The sequence below is a fragment of the Lasioglossum baleicum genome, chromosome 3, assembly GCF_051020765.1.
Source record: "Lasioglossum baleicum chromosome 3, iyLasBale1, whole genome shotgun sequence".
NCBI classification, from domain to species: Eukaryota; Metazoa; Arthropoda; class Insecta; order Hymenoptera; family Halictidae; genus Lasioglossum; species Lasioglossum baleicum.
Window position 1 is genome coordinate 6,933,734 of NC_134931.1, and position 27,669 is coordinate 6,961,402.

Genomic DNA, 27,669 nt, shown 5'->3' on the forward strand with positions numbered 1-27,669 from the left:
CGGATCCCTCTCTACTCTCTGCTAATAAAATAATGAACCAGGCGTTTCAAAAGCGTCGCTCTGGCCAACGACGACGAGCCAAAAACTTCGATAAACTACGCAGTCGGACGTCGCGACGTTCCTATCCAGCCAAGAATTCAGTTAATTTGCTCGTTCATAAATTAATTAACTCCCTTGCGCCTCCTATTTTGTCTAAATCCGGTATCTCCGTTTTTATCAGTATAAGAACGGCATTCAACTATTCTCTCGGCCAATTAAAACTTTCAGCGAAAAGTTTGCTTAGATCAACGCGGAGGACAATAAAGAAGATGATATCTGTAGGAAAATGCATAAAAGCAAATCCAACAGTGTTAGAAATTGGCTTCTTTATTTCTACTTACAAATCTATTGGAGATTTATTTAAACATGATAAATAATTGGACAATTAAATTCGTAATGCAAAATACAGTAATGAATTAATTTTCTTTCTTTTTTTTCGTGAAGGAAATCGCAATTCTTTCTTTTCCGTAGTGTGTAGTTACAATTATTATACATCAACAGGCTACAATGAGATGATCATTAAATACAGATTAGACTACTAAGAGAAAAATAATTCACTTTCCATATTCCATATCTATTTTCGAGATATTTTAATCTGGATAATGATCTTATATTGAAAATGTAGAGATTAATGGGAATTTTCATCTTTTGTAACGCTTGCCGCTATCGCAACATGATTCAAGGCGCTAGTAAGTCTCTTTAATGGTTTCCGGACTGGTAAACCCGATCCGTAGCTACTGAACTCATTTGAATTTAGTCTTGAAATTAAACAAACGCGGAACTTCTCCGAGAGTCCCTAATTGAACATTCTTTTTCCGCATTTCGTTTAGTCGTCGAGCTTCGTAGTTTGAGTTAAGGTAAGTGTTCCGATTCATGGTTAAGTTCCCGTAAATGAACAGTTGCTTCTTCTGTGCTGTTCGAAATTAAACACAAACTTTTAAGATTAAAGTACATACATTATATTTAATAGCGATTAATTAGCGATTTAATTAGCGAACTCGTACTATAAAACTGTTTTCTAAACAAGTTCAATGGTTCATGTTTCAAATAGAACATATTAAAAACCCCAGAACTCTCTCAACCTCTTATATTTTAAGAGATATATACGTACAAAAAATTGAGAGTGCCCACTCTAGCTTCAATGTGGTTTCCACATCGTTAATGGTAGATTGGGCACGAGTACAAGAATTACTTCACAAACCCACAATGTTTCATTGAAATGAGTAAGCGAGGCTATTCGGTATTCCCTTGTTAGTGAATTTACTTTTATCCTAATTTTGCAACCCGTGTCAGTAAGTAAATTTTTCTTACACCAGGGCTGGGCATGTTTGTCTAAATTGAGACAAAACCGTTCCCACCATAGCGCCCACTGTCTCCTTCCTGTCGCGAGTAGCTAAGAAGGTAGATACGGTGGGGCAACGGAAACACGAGGCACGTAGGGGAAGGAAGCGTTTGAAGGGCCCCAACCAGGCCCAACACTGCCTTATACCATTGAACAGAAGTTGTTGGGATTGGGCAAGGTCTCATTGCGGGAGGATCCCCGAATTCTATAGATTCAGACCTCGAGATCTTTGCTGGTAGCTCGTGGCTAAGAAAACGTGTGGCTTGAACGAGAGATAGGAAAAAGGAAACGTGGCCATCGAAAATTTCGATGCAAATTCAGTAGGGCCCGGACACGGCAACACCACAAGCCGATCCGCAAACGATGCAACTTTACGGGAGCCGATTGAACGTCCCGACGAGGAAATCGCTTGAATTGGATGACACCACGAGCACCGGAGAGCTTCCCCATTGACACGCGTGTTCCATTTCGATGCGATGAGCAACCCTGTACGACCTCTTGAGCGACAACGAATCGTCCGCGTGACTATGCGGCAATTCAATCTGGTAGTTGGCCGTTGCATAGAAAATTTGTGGATACAGTTCGACGGCGAACAAGTTCAAGTTGCGGCTCGTTAGACGTGAATGCCGAAGCGGTTCGACGGCTGCCGCGTCCGAAGTTACAAAACGACTGTAATAACGGGAATCTCCGTTTCCTCCGGCCCGATCTTTTCAACTTGGTTAAGTGAGAACGACTGTGACGATCGATGCGGAACCGTTTCTATAAGAGCTCATTATCGGAAAACGTTTCTGACTTTCATGAACGGTTCATATCTGACCTGACGGAGTGTCCGCTGCGCTGCTAAGCTCGAATTTTCAGCCATCTTTAAGCAAACCCGAGCAGGCGTGGACCACGGAAGACAAAACGATGTTACAGCGAATGATATATATAACTCGTGGTATCATTTCGAACGGGTATGTGCAACGTTGTTTTCAGCGATCTCGCCGGAAATTTACGAACACATGCTCGGTCTGCTCAGGCATTCGCGAGTTCATGTTATATGCGATAAGCCAGTACACTATTGCAATTTCTAACAGTTGCGGATAATGATTCGGGAATGCCTGGCGAGGCTCGTGCTACAAATGGGATTTAGGTTTCTTTAAGACGCCACAGTGGAGTCGTGGCCTCGAAAGTCTGGCAGATACTCGAAATAGGAGAATGCAAGAATTCATGATTATCTGTGTGTGTCAGTAAATAATAGTTAAGAATATTCTCTTGCAGAATCAGTAAAAAATAACGATGTTGAAAAGCTTAGTTCGGTGTCATTTGTGTTCAAAATTTGTAATTGCTATTGAGTTTAGATATAGAGTGAAAGATAGATGTTCTAATTAGTATATTTTTATAAATACGGGACAACATTTACCAACCAAATTAATATGGTTTATTTGTGTAGTAGTAAATGAACATATCGCGTTATTTACAGTGAACTTTTTTGTTACCTCGAAAAAATAATAAAACTTTTATACATTCCTAAGGATAAACAATATAACTAAATTGTTGTGTAATATAACTAAATAAGGATAGACAATTTTTTGTCAAATGTCGAGAATACATTCGCGGATATCGATTCGGCGAAACGAAGCAGCGCTTGTGTTCTCGTAGACGAAGGAATGAGAAGATGATTTAGGTTGCTTCAAGACGATTCGTGAATAATTGCTGACAATTTTCGCAAACTGGACGACTAGGTTCAGTTAAAAAGACGATACCAAGAAGGCCGGGAGCTTTTAACCGAAGGGATACGTCGCTCACGAAACTACCGGAAGCCTTTTTGCATCGTTTCCGTGATTACCGCCTCCATTTCAGCGGAACGACGATTAGTCTGTATTAGGGCTTCATATTACGAGCCAGACGCATGCGATCTCTGCGTTGGAATAATTAAAAGGGCGTTCACAAAACGAGCGTTCCGTACGCTCCTTTCCAATTGAAATACGGAAGGGTGTGCCATCGTTATGATGCGAAAATTTCACACTTTGATGCATAATGGACAAAAACGTCTCATTACAAAGATACTAATACAAAAAATTCGAAAATCTTTATATTGAATTATGCACGAAAGCGTATTGAAACGTCTGTACAGTACTGCAAAATAATCGCTTCCTCGAGATTCAGATTGCATTAATAAAAAAAATTGTGAAAGGGTTGTACATACCTCGAACGACTTCAACACACAGTTCAAACTAAATTCAACACATAGAAATGTATACTGTACATGAAACTTATAACTAGCTGTGTCATTCGTGTCAACTCTGTCAGGGAAAAATGTCAGGTTTACCATTGTAGTAGTTTTTTCTGCATAGTTTTTGGAGTATCCCCGAGGAACGGTACTGAAATTCGGAATGCTTGACATCGCATATGTAACATACGCGCAAAAACTCAGCTCGTTAACTAGTGCTTGTAGCATCGAGTAACAAACAAATTGGCAGACAGCATTTTATACTTTCGTACCTAGGAAAATATATTTGTGTCCTTCCATAAGCAGCCGCATTACTGGATGATACAGTGTATTAAAGCATGTAGAACTTCACTTTTTTGTTATGATAATACTTACAGTGACTCCCACTAATATTCGGACACTCTTAAAAACACCATAACTTTTTAAATATTGGGCTATGCGATTTGAACTTTTTTGGGGAGCTAGAGCAATTAGTTTACTACAGGATGTGAAAAGAAATTTTTTCAAAAATTGCGTTTGGTCGGAATTGTAGAGAAAATACTAAAAGTTGCATTTTACAACTTTTTTACGCCGGCCTATATTGAAATTTTAAAAAATACGCTTTGTAGATCTGTGTCAATTATATGCACTGTGAAAGTTTCATAGAAATCGGTTGATGCGGGAAAAAAACGACAGGCATTGAAAGATGTAGGAATCCTTAGAATTACTGCAATATCGTGAAAAACTGCAGTTTTTACCATCTTTAAACGATTGTAGCTCATTACAACGTCGACCGATTTCGATGAAATTTTCAGAATATGTTTAATTGATCCAGATCTACGAAACGTGTTTTCTAAATTTTCCATACAAGCCCACATAAAAAAGTTGAAAAATACAATTTTTGGTGTTTTCTCTGCAATTCCGACAAACCTGCAGTTTTTTTCACAAATTTTTGTCACCTTATGTAGCAAACCAATTGTTCTAACTTCACCAAAAAAGTTCAGGTCGTATATTCCAATATTAAAAAAGTTATGGTGTTTTTAAGAGTGTGTGAATATTAGTGGGGGTCACTGTATGTATATGTAGTTCGTATTTGATGACCCTTTAGATTCTGCTCGAAATAAGAATGAAATTATTATTTGGCTCCTGTGTCTTTCAATCAATGCAAACACTTTTTATTTTGCATAAAGATTCGCAGTCTAGTGATTACAATAATTAACACAAATTACAATTAACTAGTAAATTGTTATTTTCGTTTCTTATAATTAATATTATGTTTCTCGCACTTTTTAAAATAAAATAATTATAATATTTTTATAATATGGCACTAATTGTGTGATATAATTTCAATTGTGCTATAATAAAATACATTACTTCAACAATGGTGGATTATTGTGATAATCTGAGAAAAAAATGTTTTAAACAAAACTTAATCGACACATTCAGCGGTCTACAAATTTCAATCAAAAAATTGAAAGAAAATTTTTAATGCATAAAAAATTAAAGTCACCTTAAGTTTTTAAAAGTCAATATGTATTTTTGACTTCATAATATCGTAGCTGATATTAAAACGAATCCATCGATCTAAATTACTATAACCTTAAACTTTCAGATAGTGCTAAAATATTAATGATCATCAAGATGGGGCGAGTGGACCAGTGCAGTGTGCGTTGGGATGGGAATTGGAAAGGTTAGAGCGTAGGTGTAACATTTGCCTTGCGGGCCACGCATCTTGACATTTCGCTGTGAACGTTATCACTCTGGTGACGAATCAGCGCAACATGCAATGTGGTTCTCGGCCACATAGATATCTCTCTATCGTGAAAGCAGGGGAGGCTCGATGTTTTGATGAAACCGCTGCTCCACAAAGGGGACTTTCATTTCCTTTGTGTGTGGAACGTCAACCACGCCCACGCAACGGCCCAGGCCGGGACTGCAATGATGACGGTCGCATCTCCGTGTTTCGGTGACGGCTAATTGCGAATCGGCTATCGATCTAGCACCATCGAGACTCGCATTCATTTTACGGGGCAGCTGGCAGGGCCGGTAACGCGATCGAGGGACGGGCCAGCGAAATTCCGGCGTCCTCGAACGATCACGAAATTGCATCGCGTAACCGGCCGCATCCACGGATTCGTTGCGGCTCGGTGTCGTAGCGTGTCCTCTTTGCGAACACCCGGCCGCTGTCATCGGCAAAATCACCACGAAACAGCCTCGATGACTCTCGTTTCCTTTGTGCGTGGGAAGTCACCTCGCCACGCCTCTCTTGCACGCAGCTTATACTAGTCGATATAGTATACATATATGTATACACATGTATATCGAAAGAGGCGATCGTGTTCATGTGGACACCACCGAAACAATCATCGACCAACCTGCTTCTGTTATATTCGATCCTCGTGTACCCACTGTTTGCGTATAGCACGGTCGTGCCAACGACCCATTTGCACCTTCGATCACATAAAGGATGCGGATCGCGTCTACGTTATGCGATGCGTAAAGCGCGATCATGTCTCCACGTCGCACGTTCGTCCAAAAATGATCGACTCACTTCTGTTGCCTAGCGAGAATTTGTTTTTATTTTAATCCTTAGAACTAGACTGCGGATCTTTATGCATCTATGAATAAGTTAGCTGGATGAAAAATAAAACAGTAAAAGATTAGAAAAATCTAAGAATACTGTTATGATGTTTTCAATATAAAAATCTATTAAGGGATGAAGTGAATTTTTATTTAACTTCTGCTGCTTGCAATCGTTGCAAAATATGTTTATTTTACATAAAGATCCGCTGTCTAGATAAATTAGCATATACATATGTATTAATACATTCACAGCTCAACTATCGAAATTCGAATACAGGGTATGTAAGAATGGTAATTATTTTCACGGCGCTCAGGTTCGATCAATTTCTACACTAAATGAATATAGCTGAGAGAGGCATGAAACGTTGTGGTTCGGGTTTGTAACAGGGTAACTTCAAAGTTGAATAGCGTTCAAGAGACTTAGTAAGTATAAACAGTACCAACTTTATAACGATTCATCTTGGTTAGTTATGAAAGGACTGCATTTGGTGATACATTATTTATTATGATTCAGACAGACCCGTTTTTAATTTAATACACTTTCACGGATGATGTAATGCAATTTAATTGGAGATATGTCTTTTAATGAGAAAATTTTCAAAAACAGGGGGTTTCAAAGTAGATAATAAATAGATTCTTTTCATACTATTTTTTAACATTTTTATTTTGATTGTGTATTATAAAATTGCGAGTTTACATTGCATTGTTAGGAAATGTAAGGTCCACTAATTGGATCAAGAAGGAAATTGCTTGTGGAAAGGTATTATTTCATTGTCTGCTGTTAGCTGAAAAAAATTTTCCTGTGTAATTATCCATTGAGTCTTCAAAATGCATCGAATATGAAATTAAATGAAAAATTTCATATGTATCAACGAAATATTGTACGCACTAATTATAGACTAATTATTGTAAAAAGTATACATCAATACTGTTAAAACGTTTATAATAAAATACTGACTTATATTTCGGAATACTTACAAACATCCATTGTTAATTTCATAAACAGCAAATGCAACCCAGAGCGATAAAAAATGGAACGAGTTAATACATTCTATGAAAAAAAACTCCTTTTTTCACTTCGCCTGGTTTGAAACTAATAGCACCTACGTCACTCTCCAACTTCTACAATTTAATTACAAGATTAGTTGCTTTCATTTCCTTACTTCCCTCAGTTTCCCTCCTAGAGTCCTATCCCTTTAAAAAAATCCTGTTTCACTCTGGTCCAAGTTATCGCTTTCAGGAAGCTATTCCGTGATCTCAGCGACCGCAAGCCTCGGTAGCCGGCGTTCACCTCGAACTAATTGCAACTGACAAGTGACCAATGGGAAGGTGGTTTCGATGATGTCCAGGACGGGGTCGTGGTATCGATACCGATTGGCACGAAAACCTCGCACTGTTGATTCGAGACACCGCGTGGCTTTGCGGGTTGCGAGGAGCAGAGTTGCACGTTGAGCCGGCGGTTGCACAGATGAATAATGCAACGCATCGCGTCAACCGGTGCACGCCGCTGCAAATCTCATCCTCCGAGCGATACTGGGGCCGGTTCTCCGTGGACCAGCTCGGAACTCATTCGTTGTCCTCCGCTCATCTCCTCCCGGTGCTTATTTTCTGGCTTCTCTTCTTGCCCTCTCGGTGCTTCCGGTACCTTCGTCATTTCCTTTCCACCGTTTTTTCCTTGTATCTTCTTGCATTATCTTCTTTCGAGGCCAACCTCGCGCCATTCACGCCGCGATTCTATTCTGTATCTTGGCGCCGGCTCTTCGTCCTCTCCCGTTCTTCTTCTACAAACCGGAAGCACGACTTCGTTTTTTCGTCATTCGCTGAAACCCGGACGCTGTTCCGATGGCATTATCCGTGCAACTGCACTCAGACCCCGCGCCTTCATACATGGCATCCGTTAATTGGTTTACAACCGTTCCGAGTATTAATAGCCGCCTCGTTATCGCGTGTTTGGTCGAGCCTGAAATGAACTCCGATATTGAATAACGAGGATGGCGGACCAGAGTTTCTAGATCTGTGCTCGGAGAAGCACAGTTCTAGAAGCACAGTTATTTCAAACAGATACTTACGAGCGTAAGTACGGGTCATTTCATGCCAAATCGACCACTTTTTGAAATGAAATATGCTGTAATCTATGTAAAATTAGGGGAGGTTCAAGTCATCATTTTATTTAGAAATTACAGGCCATTTGACGAAATTGGCGAAAACGGGCCTCACTTACGAATTTTTATTTCAACAACTGTTTGTCCGATTGAACTACATTTGTTTTGTTTTATTCAGAAAGGATTGGGCTGTTATAAAATAATTTTTTCAACCTCTATAATTATCTTTATGATGTCAAAAATTTACACTGCTTACCAAGATCCAAGAAAATTCTGTCAAATTCATAAACATGTAGGAATCAAACCCATACAACTTCAACGAATTTACTCGAATAAAGGAAGTAGTTTTTTTTAAATATTATGGAGTAATCGCCGATAAGTATAGTGTTGAAATGTAATTATTTTCAACGGGACAGCAATTTTTGCAATCATTGAACATTTCCAAGACAATGTCGAGATCTATAGTCGACTATTTCGAAGTTCCTAAGTCGAAGCCCCTGAATAGTCGACCCGCAGCCGTAAAACGGAACAAATTATTTCGTAGCCCCACTGCATCCTTGGTTTACCGCCGGCAATGAATTCTCGGGACCGCTGTCACCAAGAAATTCGGGTCATCCCTCTCGGGCTGCTGCCGCCGCCGCCGCCGACCGAAAATGACGCTGAGAACTGCAAGCATCTGTTACTGTAAAGATTCATATTCCTCGTTGCATGGTTATTAACCCGGCGAAGAACAAATAACGTTTCGCGGATTGATCGATATGCCGCGCTGTGGAACATACTCGGCAGCGATTACTCCATTTACGTGATTGTTTCGCATCAGGCTCGTGCCGTTGTTCACCGAGATAGCTAACACTGCGTTAGTCTACCGTACAGCAACGAGGGACGTTAAGTCAACGTCACATCACTCCTCATCTGCAGTTGGCATCGCATCTGATTTCGAATCCAATTATTCTCCTTGACTATGAGTCCAGCAGGTCATCCGCGTCGTTAGCTTTTCCACGAGAAAATTTCGCGGTGAGTTGTTGAAATTTTACGATTCTCGTGAACCTGCTATTCAACGTTCGCTATCCTCCTGCGTCGGTTGAATCCAGTGTTCCTGATTTCTGAGTCGTCGTCGATCTTCTGGCTAAAAGATAAAATTTCGGAGATCACGTTGGGCAAGCATAATTAACCTGTTAACTGCTACATCGTGACACAATCCCTCGTCTGTCATTAAACATAAATTTTTCTCATAACAATGGAGTTTCTTAAACCGAAGTTCATTAGTATCAGCACCATATAAAGGAGAAGCAATTACTCAGCAATCAAATCGAATTGATTTTGCAGGATGTTTGGGGATGGTTTTTGGCAATGATTGCGTTAACTGGTTCCAGCTATGTTTCTACAGTTTCTAGTATGTTTAGAATTATCTCCCGAAGATTTTTAATCAGCGACTCTGGACTTTAATTCACGACGATTTCCCCCAAGGCATCTTCTCAAAAATCATATATAATTCAGCAAGTGAAATATTCTTAAAAAACTTTGCTCTCCTCATTCATGATCTCTCTGAATACGTAGTCTCGCGAGTATTTCTATTCCGCTTTCCTCTATTCGATCTATTCGCGAGCGTAAGATCTTCTCGGACAGTATTCCGGTTCCGTCTTGAATTTGCGAGTTGCGCGCGGGTTTGTTTAGCAGAACGTTCACATAATCTCGGTTCTCGAGTCTGCTTTGATACGCGCGTGCATCGCAGTCAATAGAACGATTCTTCCCGACACAGGAGCATTTACCGCGTGCTTTTCAATCCGACGAATAGTCGCGTTAAGGAAAGCGGCCTCGTGTTTTCGAATAAGCAGGCGTGTCAAGTCGAACAGCTTGGGTGAAAGAGGATCACACGGCTCGGCAGCGAGGCGTGTTCCTATATCTATTGCGACGCATTCACGCGCGGGTAAAGCGACGTGTAACGAGGTTGAAATGCTTCCGGCCCAGCTGAGATCGTTTTTCAACGAGATTTCCCCGTGGCTCCTTAATTACCGCGGGAGATGGCCGTACTACGCGCGTGACCGCGGCCTTTTCATTTGTGAGAACGAGAAAACCAGGCGCCCGATGAAAATTCCACTCGGCTAAATTACACCGTGACGCGAATACACCTAATCGACCCTGCTACGCGCCGCGATGGAAAACGTCTTCCGAAATACGGTCCTCCCGTCGTCCTCCTACGTTTCCTTTTCGGTTTCGTCGCAGCAGAGTCTTCCGTCTCTCTCTCTCTCTTTCTCTCTCTCTCTCTCTCTCTCTCTTGCTCTTCTCGCGAAACCCGCGGAATGCCTTTGGGAAACGCTTGAGAATACGGCGAACGAAAACTCGCTGAAGGGGACTGTAAACGAAAGCCGGGTAGAAGGTCGTTTCTATGGCCGTAACATCGAGTGCTCCTCGAGAGCATATAATTTCCTAAAAGGCCAAAATCGGATCTTACTTCGCTGGAAAATGGTGGCCCATAGAGGACCCTGAAGACCGTACCAACTTTTTCCATTATGAAATTACTTCCCCGTGGAAAACCTCAGCAGCCGCAATCTGCACCGGGAATCAGACGTACCCTTCGGTCGCCGATAGTCGATTCATCTTTCCTTTGTTTCTATCTAGGCTGTTCTGTATTAAGGGGACCGGCGCGGCCGTGCAAGAGTGTGTGGGCACACGCACGCATCGCTAAATTCGCATATACGTATATGCAATTACAAGGTTTACGATTTTTCGAAATTACGCTTCAGCATTGCAATGAGTACTTCAGAAGTGGTTAATTGTGATTCCTAAAATCCAATCTATGTCTGCCCGGTGCCCAAAATGCATATTGTTACGTTATCGAGGAATAATTTATAATATTCGGCAGATACTGCCTGTACAACACCACTGGTGTTGGCCTGTCACGAGGCATCCGTCAGAAGATAGCCACTTCGCGTACCAGTGTTTGCGATCAATAAATTTAGTGTTTGCGATTAATAAATTTAGTGTTTGCGATCAATAAATTTAGTATTTGCATGGACGATGGACACTGTATTATCGATGGACAATATAATATCGACCTGCATTATCAACCGTATTCTATTGGAACATTTGTAACGTCCAACCGTCAAACTTAGGAACGAGATTGTCATGCTACTTGCGCAAAATTTCGAAACCTCGAGGTGCTGTATTGTTGTTTGTGACAGGCCGAATTGTTATTTGTGTCTCCGCCGAATATTACAAATTATTCCTCTATAACGTAAAAATATGCATTTTGGGCACCGTAGCCGCGCCTGTATCTGACTTTTAGGAATCATAATTGACCACTTCTGAACTACTCATTGCAATGCTGAAGCGTAATTTCGAATAATCGTAAACCTTGTAATTTGTATATGCGTATATGCGAATTTAGCGATGTGTGCGTGTGCCCACACACTCTTGCACGGCCGCGCCGGCCCCCGAGCTAGTATAGTCGACCGTCCTATAACACAGTTCATTCCTACGATCAATGCACAGAACATTTTTATTTTGCACGAAGATCTGCAGCCTAGTATAAGGAATATATTAAATATTACAGGAGCGGGGATTGAAACGAGATGTATCGAGAGTGCCATGTTATAAGAGGGTTGACTGTGCTACTGTGTTCAGAACTCGATGGGATACTATCGATTTTGAAGAAAACTGAAACACCGAATTTTAAAAAAATTTATTTATTTATACAGGTCGCATCAACATCTAGGTCATTAGCGACCACTAGAATTTATGCCACTGGCGGAATCGGTGAAGATTATAAAATTGAAGTCTTGAGCATAGATAATGGATTGAACAACCCAGAAGATAGTATAGGCTTCACAGAAGAAACTAGAGCAGAAGTCTTGAAAGTTGAATAGTTTACGACTATTACGGAATACAACAGCACATCCACAACTCCTATTAGAGTTGGAGCCATCACTGAAAACTTGAGTATGTTCGGGGTCCTCTTGAGTAACCTCGTTAAAATATTTTGGAAAATAATGGCATGAGTGAGATCTCTCAAGCATTCGTATAAAGTAGAATCAACGGATCACAACTAAGGGAACGATAGGAAATAAAAGAGGGAAAATTTAATAGAACACCGAATTGTGTTGTGATGTGATCTTACGAACTTTTTGAACGGCGCGTAGCATACCGGGAACGGAAAGTGATTGTAACATGGATTAAGGTTTGAAACTATAATCTCATACCGTTGGAACTTTTAGTGCGATCTTGTCACGTTTAATACTTTTGTCTCATGAAATATCTACTTCGTCGGAATTGTCGGTGGTAATTTCTGGAATATCGGTATACTCTCATTTCGTCGAGTAATTGTAATGTCTTGGCAGAAAGGATAATAGATTTGTTGAAGAATTAGATTAATAACTTTACCCTTCGAAATTCTTTATCAGTGAAAATGGAGACTTATGAGTAGATTACAGATTTGATGCGTTCATAATATTTTCGAACCTGTAAAATTCAGTGTAGTACAATATTAAGAAAGTTATATGCTAATAGTTTCTATAAATTATTCCATTAAAGTTTATGTCTACATAATAGCTCAGAATCCACTTAGTATTATAACTTCTACACCGTGTTTCATATTTATAAGGCCGTGATACCTAAATTATTAATATCAAACGTCTCAAGAATAAAATGTCTTTCTAAAATTGAATACTACATGTACGGATGTCTATATCTTTTCATAATGTAGTATGAAAATCCCTTAAATCTTGGCAAGTGTATTCAATAAATCATCCATTTTTGTCTGAAACCAATTTCAGATGATATTTAACAAATTCGATTAATGCAACTTAAAAAGCCAACAAAATATTTTCAGAAATAAGTTTTTATATTTTTTTTAGATCTTAACTTCCCTTAATAAATATCAAATGACCTTTAAACATACAAATTGTGAAAATATTTTGGCGAAGATTTCCGACATTAAATATTAATCTATCAGATGGACTCTCATCTACATAATTACCACTTTTCTTCTTAATAATTTTTTAATGAACCACAATTATCAAGTGAAACCTCCGCAACCGCGACACTACACAGAGTGTTCACCCTGAAAATATATTAAAAAATTAGCGAGATCGGAGGTAAGACGTCTAAAGTGGGGAGATCGTGTAAATTCTTAAACTGCGACAAATGTTCCATGACTTACATTGTCTTCGGAGGAGTTGTTTGACGGGAGTGAAACGACGGCGCGAACCGTCGCCTCGCGTCGGAGAAAGCTGTCAAGATCCAGCATAGCCAGAGCACAGTTTAAAAATATAATTACACCGACCGCCGTCGGGCTTATCGCGACAATGAAGTAAATGACCATCGTGTTAATGCTTGGACCACTCGGGGATGGGGAACCAAATCTGCGGTGCCGAGGGGACGAAACGCAGGAGGGTTAATTTCAAAGGCGAGAGACAAAAGTTCCGCGCGATGGCGAACTTTTAAAGCATTTGACATAAAGAGAGGAGATACGTCCTTTACTCGTGACGTTGGCCACGTTGTGGGAGGAACAGAGACGAACAAAGAGACCGGTGGAACGAGTAGATTGGCCCGAAGGTAGTTCGGAACTTCTAAAAGAAAAATTGTAGGAACGACCGCCACGGGAAAAAGGAAATTTCCATATAATAATTAGATCGGCAAATTGCTCTAATAAAAGAGTATGATTAACTCGGATATCTGGCTACCTTCCTTTCCCGCCTATGTCCTGTCCGTTTTACATTTTCGGTTGCGGTTCCACAGAACGCCGCCCAGCTGAGCAGCCGCCAGTATTTTATGGGTATTTTGGTATACTTAAGTGGCATGGCAACATCGTAATAACTTTGAATGAATTAGCGACGCTGCACTACGCTGAAATAATTGATACACCGTACCGAATCGTAATGAATGAGTGAGCCGCGTTTTAAATCGTCGAATGTAGTACATCAGAATAAAAAACGAGAACGTGGGTGCACGTCTGTGACGTTCATACTTTATTTAACGACACTGGGATGGGGCTAATGATATACGATAATTGAGACGACGCCATTACTGTCCGGATCGTCAACATAATTCAGCGAGCTAGTGAAAAAAGCTCGACGAAATTATTCGACGGTCGCGTTTCCGTGTTTAATTGATATCCATCAGGCGAATAATCACCCAAATCAGTATAATACACTCGACGTACACCATCGTCCGATTTCCACTAAGAACTCGTTAAACCGTTTCGCGGAATACGGAGTACGTTTGCGAAAATACACCGTGTAGTTTCAGTCGCGTGAGCACGACCATCGAGCATATCCCAGCTCGACAGGAATAAAATTCCAGTTGAACGAATATTATTTTTCCTAGAGATTAGCGTCGCACTACCCAACGACCAGCTGGCATTTGTAATTTATCAACACGCTCGTCGTCTGTTTTAATGTCTGTCTTTAGAGTTGCTTCCGTCGGGCGAGACTATACAAATTGATAGTCGGATGATTCTGTTTTACATATTCGATGTGTTTGACGTTGTATTATTATTAGTCTGCGGATCTTTATGCGAAATAAAAATTTTCTTCGTCAATTACAAGACACAGGAACCGTATAAAAAATTCTTCCTATCTTTAAGAATTTTAGTAAATTGAAAATAACATATGGACGCTCTTAACTCGTTTAAATATATTAACTGTTTTAAATTACATCCGCCCATTTTTGTCATAAATGCATAAAATCCGCAGTCTAATTTTATTATTGGCATTACTGCAACGCCCAATCCTATATTTTTTTCTATAATTAAACTTCATTGTTTACAATATGTATATGTGATTTGTAAGGCGAAAAGAGACTGTGACCCATTGAGTCCCTTTTCACATGATTCACATGTTCATTAAATCACCTATGTACATTTAATGAACATTTATGGATATGTAACACTTCCTATGGTCGTCTCAAAGACGTCTTTGTGCTATCTGGGTGGTATATCTAATATAATCCCTACTGAATTAGAATAGCAACCAGTTTAGAAAGGAAAGGAATTTCAAAGCGTTAATTGAAAAAGCTAATAGTAATTGTTACTTTATTATCATTATATAATGTTCTTGATTTCCATTAACATTGAAATTGTTTTTCTGTGTTGCACTTTGTGTGATGCTCTGTACTGTATTCTATAACAGCAAAGTGCCCTCTTGAAAAATATATGAAAAATTCAACAATGACAACTTGGAGATCCTTTGAATAGTTATAATTTTAATACTGGTCTGAAAAAAATTAATTTGGTTTTGCATATGCAGAGACTGTAGTCTTTGTGCATACAAAAGCGGTGGTAGAGACTGCGGTGATGCTTTGAGTCTATGTTTTTAGTATAAAATTTAATCATGATTGAACCGTCTGCGTTGTTTGGACTTTCTACTATATGCATCGCCCGAATGAATGTCTTTGTTTCCTATAAATTTATAAAACTGATGACAACGTGTATTTATTATAACTGATTCATGTCATGGGTCGATTTGACCCAGCAAAATTTACAATTTCCATCAATTGTTTTCCGTACGTTTTAACGTTGTAGTGATCGGATTGCTTAATTCTTTTGACAAACGCTAAACCATATGCTCCAACATTGAGGAAATTCTTTCAGCGGAATACAAAAATGGAGTGCTCTTTACGCACGCTTGCTCCATGTTTCTCGGCAGCTATTTTTTCAGTCTCGTGCGAGTCGTCACGAGTCGAGATAATTGGCCGGTATTTTTGCGCAACAACCCGGATTATGTCGGTTCAAACACTGGTCCCATTACTGAAGTTAAAGCATCCCGCGCGGGCTACAGAATGCTCAAACTCGAACAATGCTACATTCTCAGCGTGTAATTAAAAACTGCGAAACACACGAGCTCCTTGCGTTGAACGTCCGCTATTAAACCAGAATGATCAGATCTGCAGAAATTAAACTGACAAAATGATAAAAAGCTACAATAAAAAGGTAACAGAGATCTCAGAAAATAGTATACGATAATAATATCGGTTAATTATATGCGCCCAAAGAATTTGTTCCACTACGTCGTGAACTTGGAAAATCGCACTTTCCTATGAATAAAATTAACATTTGTCTTCTTATGAAATTCATATGCTCTCCACATGCAGGATTTAATCCTGAAATCAGCTCGTAAAAAATCAAAACAGGTCTAACAGTGACTTCCGTCTAAATGTCTAAATAATGACTACTCTCTAATTATAATAAAATTTATAAAATATACACGTAATATATATAATAATGTTATTACATAATTCTTTTAACGTATCAAAATTTAATCAATCATTCACATCAGGGACTATAAATTATTATACAGAAAAAAATTGGAAAAGAATTTTTAAAATAGGAGTTCAAAACAAATGCGATGTGGGAAAAACATGTGAAACCCTTTTTATCAATTTTATTTTCATGAGAAATGTTGATTTTATATTTATGTATGCGAATTATTACCAATGCGCTAAACATGAATAAACTAAAAAGTTTTATTTGAAAGGTATTGCATGTGCTACATATTCATATTATACATTTGATAACACCAATTTGCAAATCCGAAGCTGCTATGAATTTTTATATTTCAAAAGATTTACATTGCACATCTGTTTCGATATATTCGCAGAAGATGCAACATTTTTACATGTATGCATATTTTAGATAAAACAATTTGTTAAAAATCTGCTTACATCTGCGAATTTCGCCTGAAAAAACACAGTTTCCGGATGGATAAATATTATTTCTACAATCAACAGTTTCTAAAATAAATGGCTAGTAAAATGGATAAAGCTATACATTTAACAGATGCCATCGAGACACTGTCAAAAGATTTTCATTATGTTGAAAGAAAAATTAATTTCAGCAAGCAAAAACCAAATTGGAGCGACGACAACCAAAATTATTTTTACCTCAACCTAATACATAAATTATTTTCTTCGAATATTAGAAGAGAAGATATCCTATCTTTTGACCTGCTATTTTTAAAAAACATACCAAATTTCACCGAGGCCAAACTTCTTAACGAAGATGCTCCTGTGAATGTTGCAAAATTTAACAATTCTCTCAAGAATTTTTTTACCGAGTACAGCGAGTTCATCCATCGCACCATCTAACAGAAAATCCATATCATTCTCGATAGTATGAATTTTTACTTCCTATTTAAATCACGGGAGGAGTACGTTAGTATAAATTTTGGACAATATAACGTTTATAACATTTTGTATAAGTTGGAGTGGGATAATTCCGCCCTAGTGTGTGCAAAGTTGGACTTTAAACTGATGTATTTTCAGTTTGGTATATAAAAACTTAACGTCCTTGGTATCAAATTCTTGCCACAGTTATTACTGATCAATTAGTATTATGTAGGATTATAATTTTTCTTGAAAATTATCATTTTGATAGGATGTTGTACAAAGTGTCAACTTAACTCTGAGAGTTAAAAATGCTTTCGAACCTTGTTTCAAGTGCTACGGGGCAAGAAAAGAATTATTATCAAACCTGCTACAAAATGCTTTTTATTGCATTAAATATATTGTTTAGTTTTATAGTTACCCATACAGTACGGAACTTACCCCACCGTGATAGTACGCACTGGCCCTGTGTAGTAATATTTACGGGGCAAGTGCATCTTAGTGTTTTTCTCAATAAATTTTACAAAATACAATAAAAACGGTTTATTTAATGTAAACCTACATCAATATTTGTCGCACTTACCTAAAATAACAACACAGAATATATTAATAACTTGTGAACTATTGCACGTTCAGGGTAACCTCAACGTTGTACGTGTACCTCGCACGTGACTGTTTGGCATTGGTTGATTGAAGCGAGGAAAACTCCTTTCTTCTTGGACCACATCTATGTCTAATAATTCATGCTAACTTATACTACATTAATAAATACAAGCTAGAGAAATTTCGTTTATATTATAATAAAAATAACCAATTAACGCACTTGCCCCGTTGACGCACTTACCCCACTCCACCTTGATATGTTTTCTAAATATGGTTGTGGTTTTGTTATTGGAATTGCAGGCGTTTATAATTTTTGTTAGAGAATATTAGAGATGTTCACACACAAAGTGATATCCGTAGCAGAAGGAAACTGCCTCGCCGACGTGGTGACTAACAAATCGTTCGATGGATGCCACATGAATACACACGTTTCATTAACACGCTTTTTAAATAGACCAGATCGCGAAGAGCTCGCTCTCTTCTGTGCCCATTCACCGCTCTGCAAACATCTCTGTATTCTGTCGCGTCATAAGTACAAGTGTATCGTCGCCAGTTCGTGTGCGAATAATTTATTACATTCCCAAAAATGTTTAAAAACACAATGAAAAGTCAATTTTCCTTTACACGATCGCGATCTAAAAAGAGTCATTTAACGTCCGTAGCCAGAAGTCTTCTCAGATACCATTTGTTTAGGGATTATAAAAATCCTTTACTAGTGAATTTCGTCCAGAAGCGTCTCGTCGCTCGCTTTTATCGTCCTGCGAGCCACCGATGGCCCTTTTAGTGTGAACGGGAAGTCACGCAAGAATGCCTGCGCGAGAAACGCATTAAGAGAAAAGTTGAACGAGGGAGGAACAGAAATCCCGCACCTAGGAAGCAAAGTGACGCGAGCGACAGAGGAGCCGTATAAGAAATAATAAATGCCACTGGCTGAATAATGCATCCTTCCGAGGACGTTCCACTTCATACCATAACGTTTCCGCCTCAAACGTTTCCCTGCTGAGTGCAATGGGACGGTTAACGTACTTTGTATCTGGGTAAAGGTGCAGGATCTCCCTCTCTCCGAGTAGGAAAAGTACGATTCTTCGTTCTTTGACGGCGCCACGTGTTTGTCAAGGTTTGATGGATCGAATCATGCGAAGCACACGAAGGTATTCGCGGCAAAGATCGAAACCTGCTAGAAATAAAGGAACCAGGGAACGGAAGTTCTGTAGAACGGTCGTTCGATTTCCGAAACGCATGACTCGAAACGGGATGGGAATCGCGGTATTTGCTCCGAACTTCCGAGGAGAACGTCGCGCGTAATGGAGCCGAATGGGAGCAGATGTTTTTTCCGCCGTTCCCACGATTCGAAAAGTTCCGACGTTCGCGCGGCCGCGTTCCAGCGGTTTTCGCTCCGCGTCGCGGCGTTTCCTCTCGATTTACGATCAATGGGTTACGTTGAGATATGAAGGGAATTATTCTTCGTGGTATCTTGATAGCAGATTCCGCGGGGACCACTATTTCTTCGAAACCGCCTTTCTTCTTCGTCCCGACCGGCGTTCCTGGAGAAAGGAGTGGGAGAATGCGGTCGGAGTTCCCTAATAAAAATTAACCGCGTGCGTTCGCATACTAATCGCTTTAATGGCCGAAACGAGTGGCTACATCATCACAAGTAAACTGTAGATTTGTCAAATGTATTATATCGTTTACTTTATTTTAAGAAACAATCATTTCCAGAAAACCAAACTTTTTCTAGTGATGTGTTTCTTCAATCGTTTTATGTTGTAGTTTCTTTATATGAATTCATTCAACAAGATATGCAACAATCTTTTTGGTTAAAATACATCTGTTATTTAAAATTGAAAAAAAACATAGAGATCTGCTATATGCCACAAGAAAATACACTTTCTGATATTATGAGATATTATAAACATACATACCCGTATTTCAAAAATACTATTTTCGATATAATCTATCTGCTATTTGCAAGTCTAGTTTCTTTTCATATTGTAAGACACATTTCATATTCGGCACGTAACATTATTTTCAACTAATTGTGTATTTAATTATATGTCGAAGTTGTTGCATTTTAGTTATATGAAACCTTAGGAAGACAGTAAGTGTAATACTGAAATATAAATTATTGAAACACTAAGGAGAGAGAGAGAGAGAGAGAGAGAGAGAGAGAGAGAGAGAGAGAGAGAGAGAGAGACCACGAAAAGTATACAATTTCCAGAACTGCTAGAAGTACACGAAATATAATATCACAAAAGTTTCTAAACAGCTAAAATATTTTCACTCACCTCTTATAACCATGGATATACGAGGATCGATCGAAAAGTTAGATTCACTCGTAATAAGAATAATGAAGAGTTTAGTTCTTCATTTCAACTTGTTATTAACTTGATAATAAAATATCCGCTATTTTTCGACGTACTACAATTTACATAGTACATAGTACAACTTGTCATAGCCATTTTTTAATAGGAGTATAAGACATTTCGGGATGATATGGTGCAAACCTTCATGCAAAATTCTCAAGTTACCTGCAATTTCATTTACAGTAACTCACCTGTTTGGCTGATTCAATTGCCATTCGTTGATGCAATTAACGGCTTTCCATTTCGGGAGTCATTTTCAATATTCGTACGCTCATTCTCGTATAAAATGCACCACTGCCGAATAGCTTGACGAGATATCTAATTGGAATCACAAATGTCACAGAACTGACGAAAAATTCCAATACGAAAACAATTCTCTGCCCATGCAAAACGAATTACTGCACAGGTCTTTAATTTGGACGCAACTTCCGGCATTCAGCTAAGAGTGCGTTCCATTTCACGCATAATGCGCATACACTGTATAGTGTAGTATAAGAGTCTCTATGCATACACTATACAGTGTATGCGCTTGAAGCGTGAAACGGAACGCACCCTATAACATTTAATGATTGATAATAAATGAAAAGCGACTGCAACGTCGAAGTATTAAACATTGTTTCCATCAAGTCTGATCAAGATATCTTTAACATAGAAAAGTTCCAGTCGAGTGAAACTAACTTTATGATTGCTCCTCATACTTGCCAGGTTCGTCAAGCTATCAAAACCCGATCATCAAAAATTATATAAGTTCTTACGGTACACTAAACTCGTGTTCAGAGGTGAATAGAGGGAACGCTGAAAATTGCTCTATTCTAGCCTCGTCCCGCGGACCACCGAACAAGAAATTTCTTGATACTGCGATCGTAACCGTGTCTCAGACAAGCAGGCTCTCAGCCTCGTGCTGCGCCCTGATGCTCTGCAACGCCAAAATTAGCTGTCGTTCACACGTACGATGTTCATGCCGACATTTGAACTGTTATGCTCTGTTTTTCCAGAGCGGAAACTTGAAATACGCAGACAGTCTCGATAGCTGCACTCCTAAATGTCATCAATCTGGTGTGATTGCGAAGGGGTGGACAGCTATTGCGACCAACTGTATATGACTACGAATCTTCGAAGATCGATAAAATACGAAACAATATCTACCTATATTAATACAGATTAAGTTCGTATGTGTTCTATTTTCACCATAAATGTTCCAAGTAGACCATACAAATTTTTCCCCCAATCTCGTTCTCATCAATAAAAATAATTAAATATTTTTAAGCTACGAATTTATTTCTTCAAAAATATAGATACTAATTTTTGTAGGAAATGCAGGAAATCCGCGGTTATACACATTTATAATTTATACATTTGCTACTTATTTTCTCTTTTTCGCTTTCTTCAGCCAATCCTCTGCTTCTCCAAGTACTTTTGCGGTTCGAAAAGGAAGAGAAATTTAATTCTTCCGGGCAGAGGGATGCTTTCTCTCGGAGCACTTGATGGCTGTATGTGAAAATTGAAAACTCTACTATCGGGACTGCGTTCGGGGATACTATAGCAATGTCCCAGTTTTCGGTCGTTTCATCAGTTGGCGAAGAAATCTGGTCTATCCGGCGGATCGAAGATTCGTCGAAGGCCGTATCGCACGCCGAGCGAAAGTCAACCGTCGATAAGACAAGCTACCCGCTTAAACTCCCGAGCAATTGCTCGGAGCATTGATCCGAAGTTTAAGCCGAGTTCCTTACGAACAGAGAAGCTCACAGTTCACGCTAGCTCTATCCCTGACTCGAACGGAAAAGGGCCTGGGCACAGAAGAGAAAGCCGTTCACCGTCCGTCTACTTCCCCAATCCCCTGGCCTTTCACCGGCGAGACCCATACTCCCTGTCGATTCCGCCCGTTGCAAAACGATCGCGTGTGAATATCTGGACCGTTCCCGCCTTTGCAACCTGGCAATGCTCCAGCCAGTTCTCTTTGCTCGGGGTTCGACTGTCCGCCGTTTTTCGACCGATCGAAAATTCGAGCCAACATCGAGCTTCTTCCAGATTGTGTTCACTCACCTCAAAAATAATCGGCCTAACGCTCCAGCATTGTTTATACTCGCCATGGGTACTCCTACGTTCGAACCTCTCGACCGACTTTCGAATTTCCTCGAATTCCACGCGTTCCACAGTGGGCGAAAATGCCAATTTAGCGGGTCAAAACTATTTCAGCATTATTTTAAGACTTAAAGCTATAGTAAAGTAGGTCGTTGGATTCGTTTTGACGTTAGCTTCAACAATGTATAATAAAAAAATACATAGTGGCATTGAAAAAACCGTTGTTCGGCGGCCGCCCTCGACAATCGCAACAAAACAAAAGAAACACAATCGATCTCATAATATGTCAAAAATGCTCTTTAGCGTTTCGTATCGCTTATGATTCCAGCATTCAACTGAGATAAAAATTAACAGTGTATAAAGTGGTATATGTTAACTATATTATAGAGGTTTAAAAGATTAATGAAGCACCGTGTCGTCAGTTGAGGCTGAATCGAGTCTCAAGTACTCTCCTCCTTTTCCCCTTCCACTATCCAATTCCAGCACCACGCGCACACTCCAACGTCCCCCACTAAGACCGTAGACCACGGTGCCCGTGCCGTAGACTGGACTGGTCATCAGAGAGGGGGGAACTTCTTCTCGATTGCTGGTGACCTGGCGACACTGATGAAGCATAATGTCGGCGAAAGAAATTTGCAAATGTATCTTCCAATAGTGGAAAATAACAATACATATTTTATAATACAGAACCACAAGAGTAATCACAGTGAACTACATTTTTACATATTTTTCAATAATTTTTATATCTCTTGGCTAAATGGACATTCTACTATCGAATTCTAAATCTGGATCATTATCAAAATTAAATTTTGTCCAGCTAGATCGTGAAAATAGCCCACTATGCGTTCCTCATTCGATCGTTCGGTCACTTCTTGTTATTAATATTTTGAGCACCATGCCGGTCATATCTAACGAACACAATCTTCTTACCAAACTTGTAAAAAATGTACAATTGCTAATTTTTATATAAAAGTACGTGAATAGTACTTATTAAAAATATTCTGTCTACCCATTTGCAACTGTTGTTACATCATATCTCTGTTACAATACGAGTTGCATTCAAGTGTAGTCGAGCTCACATATCCAGTTGAATTTTGTTCGCTAAAAGCTTTAATGTTCACCAAACACAGGAGAATACACGTATATATGAGAGATAATGTAAATTTTAAATCAAATGTCCGAGATTCAATTAAATGCACACATGTCCAAATTCTACATAAATATTATCTTTGCATCGAGTACGGATAACAGTGCTATAAATAATTCGAAGAGAAACAATAACAGAAGTTTACTAAAATTTCAAAGATAACGCATCGTAAAAGACGGACGCAAACGCTTGTAATATTTTCTCAAGCCACAGCATAGACGCGTATGAAATAAAGTCTTTGTTACGCTCGCAGCACTTTGTTCTTCGCGAGTCGGTTCATGTTGTACGATGCTAGTGTCAATAAGTTTCCCTCTTTCCGCCTCAAGAACAGGAGGAGAGCTCCTGCCAGTCGGGCAAATAATTTCACAAAGAATGGGAGAAAATGGACAAATAAATGAGGCCTCTTAAAAATACAATTTGCAAGGCAGAAACTGCTTGCCCGTTCCGACGGACTGCATTAGGACCTCAGCCGTAACTGCCAAACTCAATCTACGTCTGTATTTTAAGCTGCGTTGGCACTGGAATGTTCGAGGGCGGTGCTGGTTACTGCAAAGTAGAGAACCGTGTAAGCAGAACTATTTCGTTATTTAAATCTATTCTTCTAATAGTCTGACGATAATGCGCTGAATTAATCATAAGGACTACCGTCGTGCATCTCATTTAGCCATCCTTGGCAAGAAACGAACGAACGATTAAAGTTTTGCAGGCACTTCGCTCTGCCTCGATGAAGTTCGTACCCGCAGTTTCGAACTTCGTTGACAGTTGTCCCTTCGTCGACCAAATATTCTCGTCGATGAACTTCAACAGATGTTGCACAGCGATATTGAATAAGCTTAGTCTTAATGTAGACTCTATCAAAAGGTTGTAGAATATTTTCTTATTTAGCCTTCTCATGCTAACAACCAAATGTGTAAATAATTTCGAAGCTTCGCTATGTAAGATTCTTTTCGTTAGTGTTTATCACTAAACGAGAAATTGATGTAATAGTGTCCACAGAATGGGTGTTCAACGTGGTTTCAAAATAGTTTCACAGCATAAAAAAGTGTTCAAGGAATTTTTTAATCAAACAACTTGAGTTCTTCCTTATTCTGATTTGCCTAAAATAAACCACAATGTTACCTTCATATTTAACCGTAAAAGCTATGTTAATGCACAAGTGTCACGTAAGCGGTAGTGCAAACAGTAGCGAGTCATTCTGTGATCTTTCCCATCATTTTATTTGCCGAAAAGCTATTTCACCAAATCATGTCTCCCTTCATATAACTTTTATAACAAAGCTTCTTCAATGTTTTCAATACCTTTCAGATATTTCAAGACGATGCGCATGACAGTTAAAGATTCAGAACAGTGTACTTACTGTTAGCAGAGCCACTTAGCTCCTTGTCGAGGACTGCAACGAAACTAATTGAAACCATACAGACAGCACTTCCGCGAAGATCAATCACCGTAGTTTACCCGTAATCTCCGAATGACTCTGGGAAGCTGCGCGCCGACGAACGCTACTTTAAACAATGCTAATACTGTTGCCGATCAAGTTAGCGAACAGATTTTACCCTGATCCGATATCCTGACCGTGACGAAGTTTCCTGACTGGGTAAGAACGGCCATGAATATTGCATCAGGAGAAAAATAGCCTGGAGGTATTGTTCGTGTTTGATCCAGGTGGTTCGCGGATCGATTGCCTACCGGTTGCATAATCGATAAAAATGAACGGGAGAAGGAAGAAGGCCGTGGTTCCTTTCGGGACGTGTCTCGCATTTTCAAGAATGCTATATGTACCCATTATTACGCGGCAGTATGATCGTATGCATATATGTGTGTGTGGAGCGGTGTTAACACAACCAGCCTTGTATCTCTGTACATATACATATATTTTATAGTCCTATTACTCGACTGTCTCAGAAATATTCCGCGTTCCCCTTATTTCCATGTTCTCAAACATTCTACGTTCCCATTTCTATAATATTATTCTCTACCTGGCCCGTGTTTCTCAAATATTCGCCGCGGCAGTTCGTGCTTCCCCGACCATTTATCCGACAGCTCCGTTTCCCAACGAGACTCAGATATCAAATAGTTGCTTAACAAACGTCGACGCAGTTACCGCCAACATTATAGTATAATCTTTTCAGGGATACCACTGCCGTCTCCGTGCGAAATGCGATTTCTAACCGAACCAAACCTAACATCGAAATTGTTTAACTCTCCATCTAGAAGTATCTCGGTACGGCACAGGCAGAGTTGCCAGATCAAGGCAATTAACTCGAACTGAGGGGAAAAAGATACCCCCTCTCTGCCAATGTCGGATTAGTCACGTGACATTGTGACACATGCACGACAGAGAGGAATCGCATCATGTGACCGGGCCGCGACTGAAGCGTCGTAGAAAGGGAAGGTGAAGTGGGGAGAAAAGTTTTAATCTATCGACCCTGGGCCCAGGGGCTAAGAGGTCCCACGCTCGCCCCGCCTTTTCCCACTGTTGACACACCCATAGGTCCAATGTTTAGGCTTTGACATCACACGCTACATAAAGTATATCCCACGAGAGAGTAACCCCGCGGAAAGACCAGTTTTCGTTCGTCTTTGCGCATCTTCGCCCTAATTGGTTCAAGAAAGTGGGGAGTGGGCAGTGGAGTGAGAGATTATAGGCTCGCTGCGCCCCTACCATCTTCTAAGTAGTTCTAAGCTGCGTGAAACGGGGTTACTCTCTCGTGGAATATACTTATGCTTGAACATGCTTGAAAATGCGTCCGAATTGCTCCCTTGTCAAATATTTTTCGACAACCTCCACCCTGCATAAATTTCATTAAAATCGGCGTGTTACACCTGAGTGGCGTTTTCTGTAAGTCCTCGTAGGAACTCAAGTCGGGTCGCTTTTGAAACAGTTGTTGAGAAGTGCTTAGTGTGTGGCCAACTCGAGTGTCAATCTGGGTATATGCTGTGTTCGATTTTAAATGATGCCATTCTTGAGAGGCCTTTTCGTATCTCTTTGATGAATTTATTGGTTCGTGCCCCGAGTACGACCGGAAGGTGTTAGTTGATATTCTTGGGAAAGTCGCTCTGGCCGTACAAACATATGTAGTGCCTGTGTCCATGAAATGTTTCTATCACGCGTTTCTGTAATTTCGTCTATGGGCGTTGTCCTCATTAATACCCTACTTTCTCACTCCCATGAGATTTCCTTATTCATGGACCTTCGAAGGAAGGCCAGTCGCAACTTAGAAACTCAAACAATCAAGTCAATTTTAACATAGCTCTCTATCTTCATATATACCGTTTTCCACTTTTTTTATTAAAGTTATTGTTATCCGAAAGTTTGACTGTTCCCTTATTTCTTTCATTACCTCTCCATGAGGCGTGTATTCCAGCGGCTCGCTAATCGCAGTTGAGCATTAACAAGACACAACAACGGTGTATGGAGAATTTCTTCGGCTAACTGTAGATTTGTTTGAACCAATAAGCTCGTTTTTTCAGCGAACTGTGAACCGCCTGATCTAACTCCGACTTCGCCTTTTCTGTTTCAGGTATGTAACCGGCCGACGAACGATGAGCGAATCCCCCTCCCAGGGGGTTAACGCTAATCGCGACCTAATTGAAGCCATTATCGTCGATCAAGAATGTAACTCGATTAGTGAGCCAGGTCAGTCTGAAATATTCTAATTTCGTCGCTCTTCGATTATCCTCCAGCCGATTATCATTTTTTAATTCGTTTCGATGTACTCCCTCGCGCGAACGAACGCACCCTCTCGGCGATACCGTAATGACTAGTTGAACTCGTTACTCGAAACGAGCGGAACGGACGGAGAAAATTGCGATCAAATGGGTCGACTCGCGGTTATTGTACTAATCGTAACGAAGAGCCGAGGGAAATTGAAGGAGGGAGCCTGCTATCTCTGATGCTACAGAGAAATCGCTAATGAGCGTATGATTACTGGACCGCAGATTTTATGGGCTCATAACGGACACAGTTGTTTAAGATTTTGTGTGATAAAAGCTTGGTACGGTATTGGAAACAGTTATTGCATCATTAACTACCGATTATGCTGTGTCTGATACTCTGGTACTGCAAAGATTGAACATGGAACATCTGATTTCAAACGCTTGCCAAAAGTAGAGGAAGT

General features: G+C 39.8%; 1 protein-coding gene across 6 annotated transcripts in view; it reads left to right on the forward strand.

The window, feature by feature from the left end:
- The window catches only part of LOC143206983 (putative receptor-type tyrosine-protein phosphatase mosPTP-1), a 641,890-nt gene that overhangs the window by 264,980 nt on the left and 349,241 nt on the right, over nucleotides 1-27,669 (forward strand). Inside the window, exon 2 of one of the 6 annotated variants that reach the window (XR_013008589.1) lies at nucleotides 27,073-27,188. The exons of the other annotated variants lie outside the window; for them this stretch is intronic. The gene's annotated coding sequence lies outside the window, so the exon portion shown is untranslated. The remainder of the gene's footprint in view (nucleotides 1-27,072; nucleotides 27,189-27,669) is intronic. 6 annotated transcript variants of the gene reach the window in all.